Source organism: Rhinatrema bivittatum, chromosome 2 (assembly GCF_901001135.1).
Source record: "Rhinatrema bivittatum chromosome 2, aRhiBiv1.1, whole genome shotgun sequence".
In the NCBI taxonomy this organism is placed as follows: Eukaryota; Metazoa; Chordata; class Amphibia; order Gymnophiona; family Rhinatrematidae; genus Rhinatrema; species Rhinatrema bivittatum.
In genome coordinates, this window is record NC_042616.1 from 178,751,662 (window position 1) to 178,767,139 (window position 15,478).

Sequence of the window (15,478 nt, forward strand, 5' to 3'; positions counted from 1 at the left end):
GAGGTGAAGGTAAATCACCTGTGTCTGGCGTGGAATCATCAGTCCAGGTATCATAAGGATCAGCCCCTGTCCCTCTAGGACGTAGAGGGGGACGGGCTGGTGGGATACCTGAAGGTCCTGGCCTAGGCTCCAAAGGAATCTGAGGCACCAATGAAGGCATCGGCACAGGCATCGAGGGCAACGATGGATGGGTCGGTGGCACCAAGGGATGTATCGGCACCGATGGTTGGATTGGTGGTGAGGGACATATCGGCATCGATGGCTGAGGCAGAACTCCTGATGGAGGGATGCGAAACGGTGTTTCTCCTCCCGATGACAATGTAAGCGGGGAGGGCACCGGAGCCATCTGCGACCCAGGGTCCATCGATGGAAAAGCGGCAATGAGCACTTCCATCCTGGAAAGCAGCGGTGCCAATGCTGTCAGAAACGGGTCGGTGGACGGTTCCGCAATCGGTACCGGTGTCGTGGAACCTGGAGTCATTGCATCGCCTTGTCAATGGCCTCCTGAAGAATCCGGTCCAGTTCTTCTCGGAGAACTGGAGCAAGCAGCCCTGGCTCCGTAACAGAAGAAGGAGGCAGAGGCATAGCCGGAGGGACCACCGTTAAAGGCGGAGTCACGGCTCCCGATGCCCCATCGGGGGAGGGTTGCCTCGGTCGCCAAAAAGGTCGGTGCCTTTTCTGGATGGGGTTTCTTCGACAGCGGCTCGGACGATGGCGTGGTCGATGATTTCGCTCCCTCGATGGCCGGAGACTTATGATGTCGATGGCCATGTTTGTCTCTATGATCCCCTCGGTCCTAAGGGAGAGTAGAGGGTGTCGAAGGCCGCGATATCGTCGATGCCGGACGGTCACCAGCTGGTGGTCGATGCTGGCGTGAAGTTGACGGTGCCGGTTCTGACGACATTGATGCAATGGATGGAGTCGGGGTTTGAGCACGGAAGAGAAGTTCCATCTTCTCCATTCTGGCCTTGTGACCTTTTGGTGTCATAAGGGCACATTTGGTGCAGGTCAAGACATCGTGCTCGCGTCCTGGACACATAACACAGACTTTATGGGGGTCTGTGATGGACATGGTGCGACTACAGTTCGGGCACCGTGATGCCATGGCAAAAAATCGAGCCGCGGTACGGTCGATGGCCAGAAGGCTTGCAAATGTGCCGAAATTCTTTGATGTGGTTGTAAAGACAAACACGGGCGGCAGTGTGGCTTTCCCTTGTTAACTCGAATCAAAACCACATTTGCAACCCTTGTGTTGTTTATGAAATAAGAAACTGAGGTACCGCTGTCATTGAGAGTTTAATCAGCCTTTCCAATAACCTTTTGTTGCATAGTCTTTTTTAAGACTTGGATTGTCATCATAACACGACTCAAGTAGAGCCCCTGATGTAGCCCCATTGTAAGAGGGCGAAACTCGGCCAGAGTTGGGCATTGTTCATATATTCGTGTTACTACCCAATAAAGGAAACCATTTGGACATCTGGCTGCTAATCCTGTTTTGTTGCCCTCATACCATCTATCTACAGCAGTACAATAAAGCTTTCCACCTACAAGTGTCTGCTCTCTGAGGTTAGCCTATCGCTGTGGTTCCCCACGGGGCCTCTCCCCATGGGAGGAGTCATCTCCACAGCGACTAACGGTCCACAATGCCACAAACACAACAATGGAATGGAAAAATTCAATAAAATTGAAAGAATTTTGTTACTTATAACTGGCACAATGGTGAATTTTGCAGTATCACCTCTAAGTGAAAATGAAGAGCTATATCTGCATACCCGATATACTCTTTTTCATAAGTTCTGTAGCAACTAACAGAAGTGGCAGGTAAATAAAAAGATAAAAAGCAAACAGAGGGCGATGCACCAGAGTCTGGCATTGTCCCCGCACTTCTGTTCTTTTTGATTATTGATTACTAGTTACTATCAGGCCGATACAGTACAGTGCGTTCCAGTGTTTGGATGCGCGTTTTCGACGCACTAGCTATACCCCTTATTCAGTAAGGGGTAATAGCGCATCGAAAACGCGTGTCCCAACCCCCTCGAGACTAATAGCGCCTGCAACATGCAAATGCATGTTGATGGCCCTATTAGTCATTCCCGCGCGATACAGGAAGTAAAATGTGCAGCCAAGCCGCACATTTTACTTTAAGAAATTAGAGCCTACCCAAAGGTAGGTGTTAATTTCTGCCAGCGCCGGGGAAGTGCACAGAAAAGCAGTAAAAACTGCTTTTCTGTGCACCCTCCGACTTAATATCATGGTGATATTAAGTCGGAGGTCCCAAAAGTTAAAAAAAGTAAAAAAAAAAAAAAAAATTTTAAAAGCAGCCCGCAGCTTGAAAACCAGACGCTCAATTTTGCCGGCGTCCAGTTTCCGAACCCATGGCTGTCAGAGGGCTTGAGAACAGATGCCAGCAAAATTGAGCATCGGCTGCCAAACCTGCTGACAGCCGCTGCTCCTGTCCAAAAAGAGGCGCTAGGGACGCGCTAGTGTCCCTAGCGCCTCTTTTTACCGCGGGCCCTAATTTAAATATTTTGGTTTACTGAATCGCGCACACAGGAAAGTGGCCTGTGCGCGTGCCGGGGGAGCAGGCGCTCGCCCGCTCTCCCGCGAACTTTTACTGTATCGGCCTGTATGTACGCGGATACATTTACCATATGTGTCAGCAGACTTGTTCGTTTTTCATAAAGTGTTATCAATACTGTTATTATGCTGTTTGGTCCTAATAAACATGTTTAAACTTAACAAAAACAGAATATTTAGACACTTTTGGAAGAACAGCTGAAAACATGTTTCTGGTTATCCAAATCTATGTGATTTTAAAAAACCCTCAACAGAAAAAAAAGAATAAAATTACCTAGACAACTTTAAGATATACTTATTTAAGCATTCATGAAATATACTTTTAGACTATACCAACTAACAAGCTACAAGCATACACACATACCCTTAACTTTACATGTAATATTACCTTAACTGATTGGAGAAATCATCTTCAACATTATCATCATCCCAATTATCTTCCCAAACATGTGCATCTTCATCCTCATCTAAACCAGCCCAATCTGAAAACAGAAACAGTACTGTTTTAAAGCAATTTAAAAGTTTGGTAAATACAAAAAGAAGAATTTTTCAAGCACTTTCAAGATAGTAGACTCTTTACAAAACTCCTGATACCCAATTCAAATGCTGAATATGTTCACATAATAGGATTCTGTTTATCTGAAAAGACCGAAAGTGCTTTGTAGGCCGGCTGGTAATAGAGATGCTGAAGAGGCAGTATTCACAGCTTCAATGAGAGAGGAGTCTTTGCCACTGCTGAACAGCAGATTTAGAGGTCAAAATTCTATACTTAGACAAGTAGTGACTTACCTGGCTAAATGGCGGCTGCTGAATATCCAGCTACTTTCAGCAGTCACTACTTAGCTGGATATCTAATGGGCAGATAATGGGTGGATCAGGGAAGAGCCTGGATAAGTATTGATATTTGGACTTCTCCATCTACAGTAGATGGATAAGTTAGACATGCTTAATAGCCAGTCTAAAAACTTAGCTGGAAATGAGTTATCCAGCTAAGTGGCGATTTTTATAGGGATATTCAGCAGCATAGCCATGCTGCTGCATATTCAGATGAAGAAAAAGAAAACACAGAGTTCAGTAACACTTTGGGTTCGCATGCAAATGGATTCAAGGAACTCTGCTGACACTATTGCTGCTTTAAATTGCTGTATGTTTGTCTAAGCAAAAAACAAAAAATATACAAAAAAAGGGTTGGGCTAAACAGCTATTGGCAACTGACTTAGTGCATTCCAGGGGGTAATCAAATTCAGTCTGCTTTGAAATTGAAGGAGACAGCCAGAGTCCAACTTCTTGGGGAGAGCCAAGAAAAAAGCTTAAATTAGCTAGCCAAATCTGGGGGAGGGTCTGTTCAAAATCAATAGCAGATACAGTGTCCAGTAAACACCTCTGGCTAAGTGTTAACTGTTTAACTCCCTCCCACCATGTCCCTATACCCACCCAGCCCTAGGTTTGTTTTTCTGATATAGTCTGCCTAAATACATAACTGGCAACTAGATAAATTAGTACATTGGTATTTCCTTAGGTGTTATCCATTAAATAAATTTACCAAAATGAGAACTATCCAATGCAACTATTGTGGAGCCTTTATGCTGAGGGAAATAATCTGGAAACTTAGGGCTTACCCCATTTGTTCAGAACTCTCTTCCTTGAAAAAGGAGCTGGCTGAAGTTAAAGCTGAATTAGCTGCAATAAAGAAAGTTTCACCCACTTTACATTATTCAGGTATTAACTCTCCATTACCAGAGAAAAACCATAAATCAAAGAAAAAGGGGTTTACAGTGGGCTCAGGTAGGAAAAGACCTGTGACCCACAGACACCCGTTCTTCACAGCTGGGCAGCCCGCAGATCTACCCCCCCCACACACACACACCCACCCACACAGGGCATTAAGGAACTCAAAAAACAACAGGATTACAGTGGGCTCCGGTAGAATTAGACCTGTGATGAGGAGACACACACTGTATCAAGTGATACAAGTACAAAATGCCTTCTCTGTATTAGATATTGGAGAAGCTCTTGCGAAAGAGATTGAAGTGTTATCTGAAAAGAAAGAAGAAACCCAATGCATACAGAAATTCCATAATAGAATCAGTAACCAAAAGAAAAAGCTCATTGTGCTGGGTGACTCTGTCATCAGAGGCACTAATCTGGGAACTCTTAGCGAGGGAAACACTACAGTTAAATCCCTCCCAGGATCATCTGCCAGCAGAAATGCTATTCAAATAGTCAAAGTGATCAAAGAAGAAAGCAAAGACTATAAAGCTGATATTATCATTCATCTGGGAACCAACAACCTTGCTAGAAACAGCATCCATGCGGTAGAGAGAGATTTCCAGTCTCTAGCGAAGCAGATTAGTCACATGGCAACAACCATCGCCTTTCAGAAGTGTTACCTGTTCAACAAAGTGACTGGATTGCAGTTAGGAGTCTCAATCTACAAAATATTCCTGTATCTCCTTCACCAGCTGCTCCACATAAACTGCATCATCCAGTAAACTATCATTCAAATGCCAAAATGACCTGCCCCCACAATCTGGAGAGAGACCAAAGGATACCCAAGTAGGGATGTGATATGACCATGTAATATTATCCATTCCCACATCTACTGTACTGTCTACCAAGGTTTTATCTATTAAGAAATAATCCAAGATTAAAATTGGTGGACTTTAGAAAAGAAAGTATAGTTGCAAATTACTGGATGTGTTACACACCAAATATCCACAAACCCTCTGTCTTATATGATGTGTTTAAGAGTTGCACATGAAATACGGGATCCCTCAGCCTCCCTATAAGAATTATCCAGATAGGGGTAGCGACTGAGGTTGAAATCACCTCTGCCCAACCATCCTAGAGATCTTATTCAAAAAAGAACCTTGCTCCAAAATTAGGAGCAAATGGTCCAACCAAGAGATTTCCAAACGGTCTCACTTATCAAAGTCACTAAAAATATTCTTAGCCAAATTATCACAATTCAAATGGAATAACTGATCACCCTCTGGACCAATTCACACCCCAAGATATTTCACCCAATATTTAGCAACCCTGAAGGGTAGATGAGATCTCAAACTCTGAATACATTCTAAGGGATTTAAGTGCTATAAATCTCCCCTCAGTGTCTTTCAAGGTTACCTTAACATCAACCTCTAAATGTTTTGAGAATGATATTCCCACTCCACAATATTTGTTTCGTACCATTGCAGAAGCTAGATATTGTTTAGTGAACTGCTGGAATCTAAGTACACCTTCATTATGCCTTCTAAGTTGGGTCTCCTGGCAGAAGACTACTGATGCCTGCAAATGTTTCACTTCCTGAAAAAATAAACTCCTCTTACCAGGAGAATTTAGTCCTTTAGTATTTATCAAAATAATTGTCAATATACCCATATTAAAAACCAAACCTCAAGTAGCAACATACATAAAACCATCGACACCCTTTTACCCCTCATTGATCTCTGTATAAACTCATCTAGTATCAAAATGACTGCACACTGCGCTCCCTCAACATCATCACCCCATCCCAAATTAATTCCCCTGCCTCCCAGCCCACCCCCTTGCAAGCCACCAGTCCCTGCAGTGGCCAATCTCCTCTATGAGGAATGGCACCATCTGGAACTACCACCCCAATCTCACCCCCGAATATTAGAACAGATTCATAATCTGAATCAAGCTAAAGGTTAACATCCCCAGTTAAATTTAAGTAAACTGAACTGCTGCTTCCAAAGATAATAAAGCAGTGAAAGCATTGAAAGCAAGTTACCCGTTAAGAATAAACCCTTAAATAAAGTGTCCTTCAAGCTGGGTCCTCTTGAGTTGAAGAAAACTGAGAAGGTCCACTCGATTGTCTCTTCAGTCTCTTGCCTCAATTCGCCACTCTCTGCCATCTGGAGGGCTTCATTTCTGCATGCTTATGTCTGATGTCCTGTTGACTAGATTCTCCCTTTGATATTTCCATCCCTGCAGTCTTCATGATCTCTATCGCTTCAGATACCATTTGGACCTTGGAGGTGACCCCTTAACTAGTGAAGTTGAATGCAAATGGATAAAGCTCCTGATAGCATACATTTTGGTATGCAGCTCCGAAAGGACTGCCTTAAATTTTCTTGTACGAATGCTAGCAGAAGAGAGATATTGAAAAATCTCAATTTTATATCCTTTCAAAGTGAAAGCACCATGTTGCAGTGCCGCCATTAACAATTTTTCTTCACCCGGAATTTGTGAAAGCAGGCCACAATATTTTTTGGCAAATTACCACAGGGTGTCCCCAAAGCCCGATGGGCCTTTTCTAGTTGTACCTTAAAGGATTCATCAGCTCGCTTTTCCAGGCCAAAAAATCGACATACCTACCTTAAAAGTCTCCATACTCTCAGGAACCCACATGAATCTTAGGCTGGCTCTCCCCATCCAATTTTCCAAATCTTCAAGCTGGTCATGAAGCTCTCTCTGTGCAGCATTCATTTTATCATATGCCTCATGAAAGTGCATCACCTCTGTTGTGCAGTAATCCAGCCTCAACTAGTCCTCTTCTATGCATCTCCCCAAATCCAAGTAATTTTAATCTCAGCCATGGAGCTAACGATTTCCTCTTTTAATCACCATCATATCGCCTTGTAGCTCTTGAAAACACTTTTGGAATTCTCTTCTGGAGGGAGTCTCTCCCAACTTCAAGCTAGTGGGGAGTGCCTCATGGTCTGGGCCCTCCAATCTGCGCGCTGACATGCTAGCATAAGAAAACTACTTCAAATCTGTTTTTTTTTCTTCTGAGTCGCCATCGTTGCAATGCTTAAACACTCTCCTTGCAGCAGCTTCGGAGACCAGGCGAAACATATAGCTATTAATAGGAGATGTAAGTATATCTAGTCGGGAGCTACCGCTTTAAGCAGCCATTGCCTACAATGATGTCACTTCCTCCCAATCTGCTTCATTTCTAAGCCATCAGCATTGGATGCCAGCTGAAAGATATCAGAGTGCACCCATTACATCCTAAAATGCCTTTCAAGAAGAAAACAGTTGATTTTCATCACTTCTCTTATTACAAACAGGGGGGGGGTGCTGCTGGCACAGAGATTGGGGAGATGGATGTACCGGAAGGCCTAGCTCCTGAATAAGGCTCCACTGGTGTAATACCGTTTACACAGCAAGATATATCCTCCCATGCAGAATTCAAAGAATGGTTCTGCAATATAAGGCACGATAAAGAACTCTTGAATTTAATGAGCGAAATTCAGAGGGAGATCAATAACCATGTCAAGGCCCAAGATGATTTTCTCAAAAGCAAACAGGAGACATGTGAACTGTTGAAAATTACCAGCTAAAGAAGAAAACTGCAGATTTGGAAAATTGATTAAGAAGTATTTACTGGTCAGGCCATCGAGGCCTGGTGCCTTACCAGCCTTCAGAGCTTTGATCGCCTGTTGAACTTCTATCAGGGTGATAGGTCTATCTAAGCGAACACGTTGTGCCTCTGTCAGGGAAGGGACGGACGTCTTGCGTAAGTAGTCATCTATGTCGGCTATCGAAATATCACTGTGAGATTTATATAAATTTGCATAAAAATTTGTAAAGCACTGGTGTATATCTTGGGAGTTCGTGACCAGTATTCCGTTTTCGGACTTAATTTTGGCAATACTATTACGAAGAAGTTCTCCTTTAAGACGTTGTGCAAGCAAGCGTCCAGCCTTGTTACCCCCTTCAAAATAGACTTGCTTAGTTATATTCAAGGCATGAGCTATTTGGGTGTTATCTAGGGTTTGGAGGGCTTGTCGTGCTATGGTGAGTTGCTTATAAATAGTAATCGTAGGTCTCTGCATGTGCTGCGCAGATAAGGCTTTGATCTCCTGCGTGAGTAGATTTCTCTGTTTTTCCCTATTACATTTGCAATAAGCAGCTCTAGAAATCATTTCTCCTCTGACATATGCCTTAGAGCAATCCCAGATTGCCATAGAGGAGGATTCCATATTGTCTTGGTTTCGAAAATACTCTCTCAACAGCCCATCCAACCTCTTTACAAATAATACATTCTCTAGTAAGCTCTCGTTTAAACGCCAGTATTGAGTACCTCGTGTCATGTCCTTTAAGGTAATATCTAACCACACAGGGGCATGGTCGCTCCAGGTTATCGGCTCTATTTCCACCTTAACATCATTCTGTAGGCTTTTGTCCACAAAAAGGTAGACGATACGAGTGTAGGTATTGTGAGCATGGGAGTAATAAGTGTACTGCCTGGAGGTCAGAAAGCGCTGTCTCCAGACATCTACGACATTCCATCTGTCCAGCATATGTAAAAGTTCATGCCTGGCCGCTCTGGCAGTAGATGTTCCCAAATGTGAATTATCCAGATGAGGCTTCAACGTCATAGTGAAATCACCCCCCATAATCAACTGTTGGTTCGTCCTAATTAGTAAACAATCCTCTAGTTGGCGCAAAAAGAGTAACTGAGCGGTGTTAGGGGCATAAATATTAGCAATAGTAAATGTCAATTGCCCTAATCTTAATGTCACCAATAGTATACGACCTCCCGGATCCTTATATCTATGTAACACTTCATGCACTACTGAGGACGAAATTAATGTAGCTACTCCAGTGTATTTGGATCCTTGTGAGCTATATGCAAAAAACTGAGTTGGGTAATTCTTAATGTTTGAGGAGTTTTACATGGTGCTGTCTAAGATGGGTCTCCTGTAGGAGCACAATGTCTGCATGTAAAATGTCCAGCTCTTGGAAGAGTAATTGGCGTTTCCGATGAGTGTGTAGGCCCTTGACATTCATAGAAATAATTTTAACCATTTAACCATCAATTGTTCCATACAGTAACTGTGAGCATTTCCATATAACATATGATAGATTGCACTAGTCAAAAGATATGCAAATCCTATAACAAGCATAGTTTGACATTGCATCCCAGAAATCCCCACATCTAACTTAATATCTGCCCAACCACCTCGGCAGAATCCCCTTCCCGTGGGGGCATCAGTGCACGTGGAGAACAACATGAAATTAGCTCAACCCACCCAATAGCCATCCTCCCGCCGTCCCATGTAACAAAAATGTAATGTATGGCATACAAGGAACAGTAACAGCAGTAATCATACATTACCAATGATATCTTGAGAACAAATTCTTGAAACATTATAAAAGAACATATCCCAGTGACACAGACAACCATAACTCTTCAGCTTTTATGAACTTCCCGCATGAGATCGCTCCACTATGAGTGACAGACGTTATAGTTCCTCCTACAGTCATTAAGTTCACCCTTGTTCATCCAAAGTGTGTCCTTGGTCATCAGGTTGGCGACGCAGTCGTCTACGACCATTAGTTACCCGCTGTCAGCATAGATAAGGACCCCTCTCCGGTTGCGTTGTTGTTGTGGCAGGTAAAGTAAAGGTAACCGGGAGGCCTGCAGACTTAAACGCCTCCGCTGCCTCCTGCATAGTTTTAATGCGATATGTGGTGCCTTGTAGGGTGAAAGACAGTCCAAATGGGAAGGTCCACCGGTAGCGTACCTGGGCTCCACACAATGCTCTGGTGGCCTCATGAAGGTCAAACCTTTTCTTTAAAGTTATTGGGGCCAGATCCTGGAATATGGCTATTTCGGCGCCTTCCCTCTGCCACGTTGGTTGAGAGCGCGAGGCCTCGTAAATTCGTGTCTTCTGTGAAAAATTACCAAGGCATATAATAATATCCCGAGCCTTATTATCAGTCCGTGGACCCAAAGCTCGACGCGCACGTTCAATGGCAATTACAGGCTGGGTCGCGTCTGTGTCCATCTCTGGCACGGTGATGAAAAATAAGCTACTAACCTGTCCATCTGACCGGTCGATGGACAGGCTACTAGCCTGTCCATCTGACCGGTCGGGAACAGGATCGATCTCATCAATCCTGTTCCCCATCGCCGCCATGCCATCCTTTAGTTCCATCATAGTGGCAATGAGCTCCACTTTATGCTGCCTAAGATCATTATGGAGTTCGATGAACCAGCCACGGATTTCATCATGGCTGGGAATATCTGCGATGTTAAGCGTAGGGCCTGGCGCAGTAAGTTCTTCCGTGCCGCTCACAGTAGCAAGATGGCCGTCGGTCTGCGTCTCACCTTCGGGGGGAAGCTCCGGCTTTTGTTTCTGGAAGCCGTACTGCTTAAGATCCGCCGTCTTTCGTTTGGCGGCCATGGGTATCGATACTCGGCTCCCCCGTGGATACTTGCCAAAATTTTCGTGTCACTGGTGCGCTCTGGGACAGAGTATAAGGAGGCTAGCGGCGGGAGTTCAGGTCTCACACGTCCATCTCCGGCGTGCACTCAACAGCGCCCCACGAAAATCGATTAAGAAGTAAGCCGCATTATAAAGGTTTTGCTGAAAAACCTGAGAATAGCAATTGTGCAGCGCTGATACAAAAATTCTGCAGATATCTCCTTAACCAGGGGACAATGAAAACCAGCTAGATCTGGAAATAAAAATTGACCGAGCTGATAAGGTATTGGGTCAGTGATTGAATAACAAACCAAAGGATATTGCAGTATGCTTCCATGACCTCCCTATTAAAAAAAAATAGCATTAGCGACGAGAAAACAAACCTAATGGTCCTGGAAAGGTCATGATGTCATATTTGCTAATTTAATCATAACCTTGCAAAATCGCCTGGAGCTGAGGGACCCAACTTTATTTTTGAGGAAGGAAAAATATAAGGTATCTGTGGATGCATCCCTTTGTTCTGATCTTCACAGCTGACAAAGTTTTTACCAAGATCCGCTCTATGGAAGAGGCAATCACAGCATTTAGACAGCATGGATTTTCTGATCCTCAGTGATCACATTCAGCAGCTCGTGCGTTGCATGCCAAAAAAAGATCTTCCTAAATGGCAAGTGTTGGCAAAGGAAGTAGTCTGCTTCAGAGGTATTCAGGGGGACTATCCTCCTCTAAGGAACATTCATGACTGAACTGACTGCATTAGCACACCTGGTATGATTCTGTAAGCCCCAAACCCTTTTGGGTTTATCTGGGAGCTCAGTTCTTTTGCCAGTGTTTCCACTGTGGCACAAGTTTAGCCATTAGGCAAAATTTTGCTTTCTGGTAGACAGATATAAAGACTATTACATGGTCAGATCATGCCCCTATTTGGTTAGACATGCTTTTCAGGAACTATGACTCGGGCCGTAAATTTTGGAGAATTAACAAGTGTTTATTAGCAGATAATGAAAATGTAAGCTAACAGACACCATTGCAGAGCTTTTGGCAATTAATGATATGGAGGTGTCTTTGCCGGTGGTCATATGGGATAGCCTGAAAGCTTTCACAGGAAGCCATTTAATTGCTAGAGCTTACCTGAAAAAAAAAAAAAAAAGATAAGACTAACTCTGTGTAATACAAAGATCTAGAACTCAAACATCAACGTACAGGGTATAGTAGGATACTAGCGCAATTAACCAAAGCTAGGAATGACCTTACAGACTTGGAGCTAAACAATATTGCATACCAGCTTGAGATACCGTATTTTTCGCTCCATAAGACGCACCTGACCATAAGACGCACCTAGGATTCAGAGGGGGAAAATAAAAAAAAAATAAAATAAAATAAATTTGCGCTAAACCGGCTCTGCGTCTGGGCGTCTTATGGAGCAAATTAGGGAGTGCATAGCTTTTTTTTTTCTCCCCATTTTGTTTTCGGGTCTGGGGAGGGCCATTTCGGTCCACTCCCCAGATCAGAAAACTTTTCTTTCTCTGGGAACCCCATCCCAACCCTTTAAATTAACAACCCCCCCCAAGACCTGCTGACTTAATTTACCACAACCCCCCACCCTCCTGACCCCCCCCAAGACCTGCCAAACGTCCGCGGGGGTCCAGGAGCGGTCCGGGAACGATCTCCTGGGTGTGGGGCCGTCGGCTGCCAGTAATCAAAATGGCGCCGACGGCCCTTTGCCCTCACTATGTCACTGGGACCGACCGCTGCTATTGGTTGGTCTCAGTGACATAGTGAGGGCAAAGGGCCGTCGGCGCCATTTTGATTACTGGCAGCCGACGGCCCCACACCCAGGAGATCGTTCTCGGACCGCTCCTGGACCCCCGCGGACGTTTGGCAGGTCTTGGGGGAGTCAGGGGGGGGGGGGGGGTGTTAGATTTTTGTGTTTTTTTTTTTTTAATATTCGCTCCATAAGACGCACATACATTTTCCCCCCACTTTTGGGGGAAAAAAGTGCGTCTTATGGAGCGAAAAATACGGTAGTTCATGAAGAATATTATGAAGGGGGAACAAGTCAGGAAAACTATTGGCTCGAAAGCTGAAGAAGATTACTTCCCAAAATAAAGTTTTGAAAATCAAGTCTGAGGATGGGTTCTATGCTGACTACTAATACAAGTATTAGAGATCAATTTTTTTTTTTTTTAACTTTTACAGAGATTTTTATAGAGCTGATGGTTCAATATCTGAGGATATGGTGAAGGGCTATTTACAAGATATTCCTTTGCCTTGATTAACTGAAGATATACAAGACTGGCTAGACAAGAGAAATTCTGAATGCGGAAATATATACCATTCAAAATCTTAAGGCAGGTAAACCAAAAACTTTTACCTTGCATTCAGGTGGATACAGTAACGTGCGGTTGAAGATTTCCCGTCTGTAACGAGCTGGGAGCGCACAATACAGACGAGTAAGGCGATCCAGCGATACAGTCTCCAGTTTCACGCGTCCGTAGCGCTTCTTAAAATAGACACATAACCCTTTCCGCACGCAGCATGTATATGATGTGTAAATGAACGAATTAGCTGTATAATGAAGGAATTAGCTATTCCCCTCCGATACTGTAACGGGCGCTGATATTATCTCCTTAGTAACCCGCTGTTTTGCCGCGGCCTTAACGTGTTAGTTTACCGCCTCCCCCTAGTAGGTGTTAGGACTGTGAGTCTTGTAACAAATCCATCGACACCACTTAAGATACTCAAACACAATAAAAAACAATTTAAAAAAAAAGCGATACAGAGATGATCGAGAAAATGTAATGCTGTGGGACACATAAAAACCTGTCAGAAAAAAAAATAAATTTTAAATACCTGTCACTTTCCGAATCGTGCGGTCATCCAGGCAGCGGCGGGAGCCGGAGGGCCGCGTGGGTCCAGGCGGCCGGCGGCGGGAGCCGGGTGTTCGATCGAGGCCGCGGGCGGGTGGGCGCGTGTTCAATCGAGGCCGTGGGGGCGGGTGGGCGCGCGTTGGTTTCAGGCGGGCGGCGGCAGTGGGATCCGGGGGGCGGGTGGGCGCGTGTTCAATCTAGGCCGCGGGCCGGGTCGCACAGGCGCGCATTCATTCAGGCGGAGGGAGCCAGCGGCGAAAGCGGCCTCCGGCAGCCCCCACCGGCAGTGAATGAATGCGCGCCTGTGCGACCTGTGCGATTCGGTGCTCAAGGCAGTCACATGCTGTGACGTCACGCCTTGAGCGCCGAATCGCACGGGTCGCACAGGCGCGCATTCATCCAGGCGGAGGAGCCGGAGGCGAAAGCGGGCTCCGGCAGCCCCCACCGGCAGTGAATGAATGCGCATTCATCCAGGCGGAGGAGCCGGAGGCGAAAGCGGCCTCCGGCAGCCCCCACCGGCAGTGAATGAATGCGCGCCTGTGCGACCCGTGCGATTCGGCGCTCAAGGCGTGACGTCACGGCATGTGACTGCCTTGAGCACCGAATCGCACGGGTCGCACAGGCGCGCATTCATTCACTGCCGGTGGGGGCTGCCGGAGGCCGCTTTCGCCGCTGGCTCCCTCCGCCTGAATGAATGCGCGCCTGTGCGACCCGGCCCGCGGCCTAGATTGAACACGCGCCCACCCGCCCCCCGGATCCTGCCGCCGCTGCCCGCCTGAAACCAACGCGCGCCCACCCGCCCCCGCGGCCTCGATTGAACACGCGCCCTTCCGCCCGCGGCCTCGATCGAACACCTGGCTCCCGCCGCCGGCCGCCTGGACCCACGCAGCCCTCCGGCTCCCGCCGCTGCCTGGATGACCGCACGATTCGGAAAGTGACAGGTATTTAAAATTTTTTTTTTTTTTTTTTTATAACATTCAGGTTTTTACATATTTTTGGTTTTTTGTTTTTTACACTTCCTGGTGCCTGTCATTTCAAATGTCATTTGAAATGACATTTGAAATGACAGGTACCAGCGCACCCAGGTTACTGTATAGGCGCTGTATTAAGCGCCTATACAGTAAAATGGGTTGCGCGGGCCTAACCCTTCCCTAACGCTTCACAGCCGCGGCATGCATTTGCATGCAATAGAAGAGAGTATCAGGCGCTAGGTCAAGAGAACTGTGCGTGCGGGGAGGAAGGGTGCGCCTGGCAATGCAGCACTCTTTCTGCCGCGGTTTTAGAGTATCGATCTGATTGTAAGCCCTTTACAAAAAATGTTTAATTATCCTAGGTGTGTGTGTGGGGGGGGGGGGGGGGGGGATTTTTCTTCCCTCTTCTAATTTGGCGGCTATTACTAACCTCGCCAAGCCTTGGAGGGATCCCTCAATTTGCAGCTCATATTGTCCCATTTCATTAATTAATTTGGATATCAAGATTCTGGCTAAAATTTTGGCTGACTGGCTGAATAAAAGTATAGGATATAGTTAATCTATTCTGATCAAGTGGGTTTTATTCTCGGAAGAATGGCCTCAGATGTCAGAAAATAATTGATATAATGTGGTGGGCACAATGACAAGAAATATCCTCTCTTTTTCTTACGGTTGATGTGGAAAAAGCATTCGACATGGCGCATTGGACTTTCCTTTTAAGACTTATGGAAAAAATGGGATTTGGAAGACACTTTATGAACTTTATTATTATTATTATTTTTTTTTATATACCGACATTTGTTCTGAGATATTACATCGGTTTACATTCAGGTACTGTAGGTATTTCCCTATCCCCAGAGGGCTTACAATCTAAGTT

General features: G+C 45.3%; 1 long non-coding RNA gene across 1 annotated transcript in view; it reads right to left on the minus strand.

The window, feature by feature from the left end:
• The window catches only part of LOC115084279, a 169,414-nt gene that overhangs the window by 54,406 nt on the left and 99,530 nt on the right, over positions 1 to 15,478 (minus strand). Inside the window, exon 2 of the long non-coding RNA XR_003854513.1 lies at positions 2,966 to 3,059. This is a non-coding gene — a long non-coding RNA (uncharacterized LOC115084279). The remainder of the gene's footprint in view (positions 1 to 2,965; positions 3,060 to 15,478) is intronic.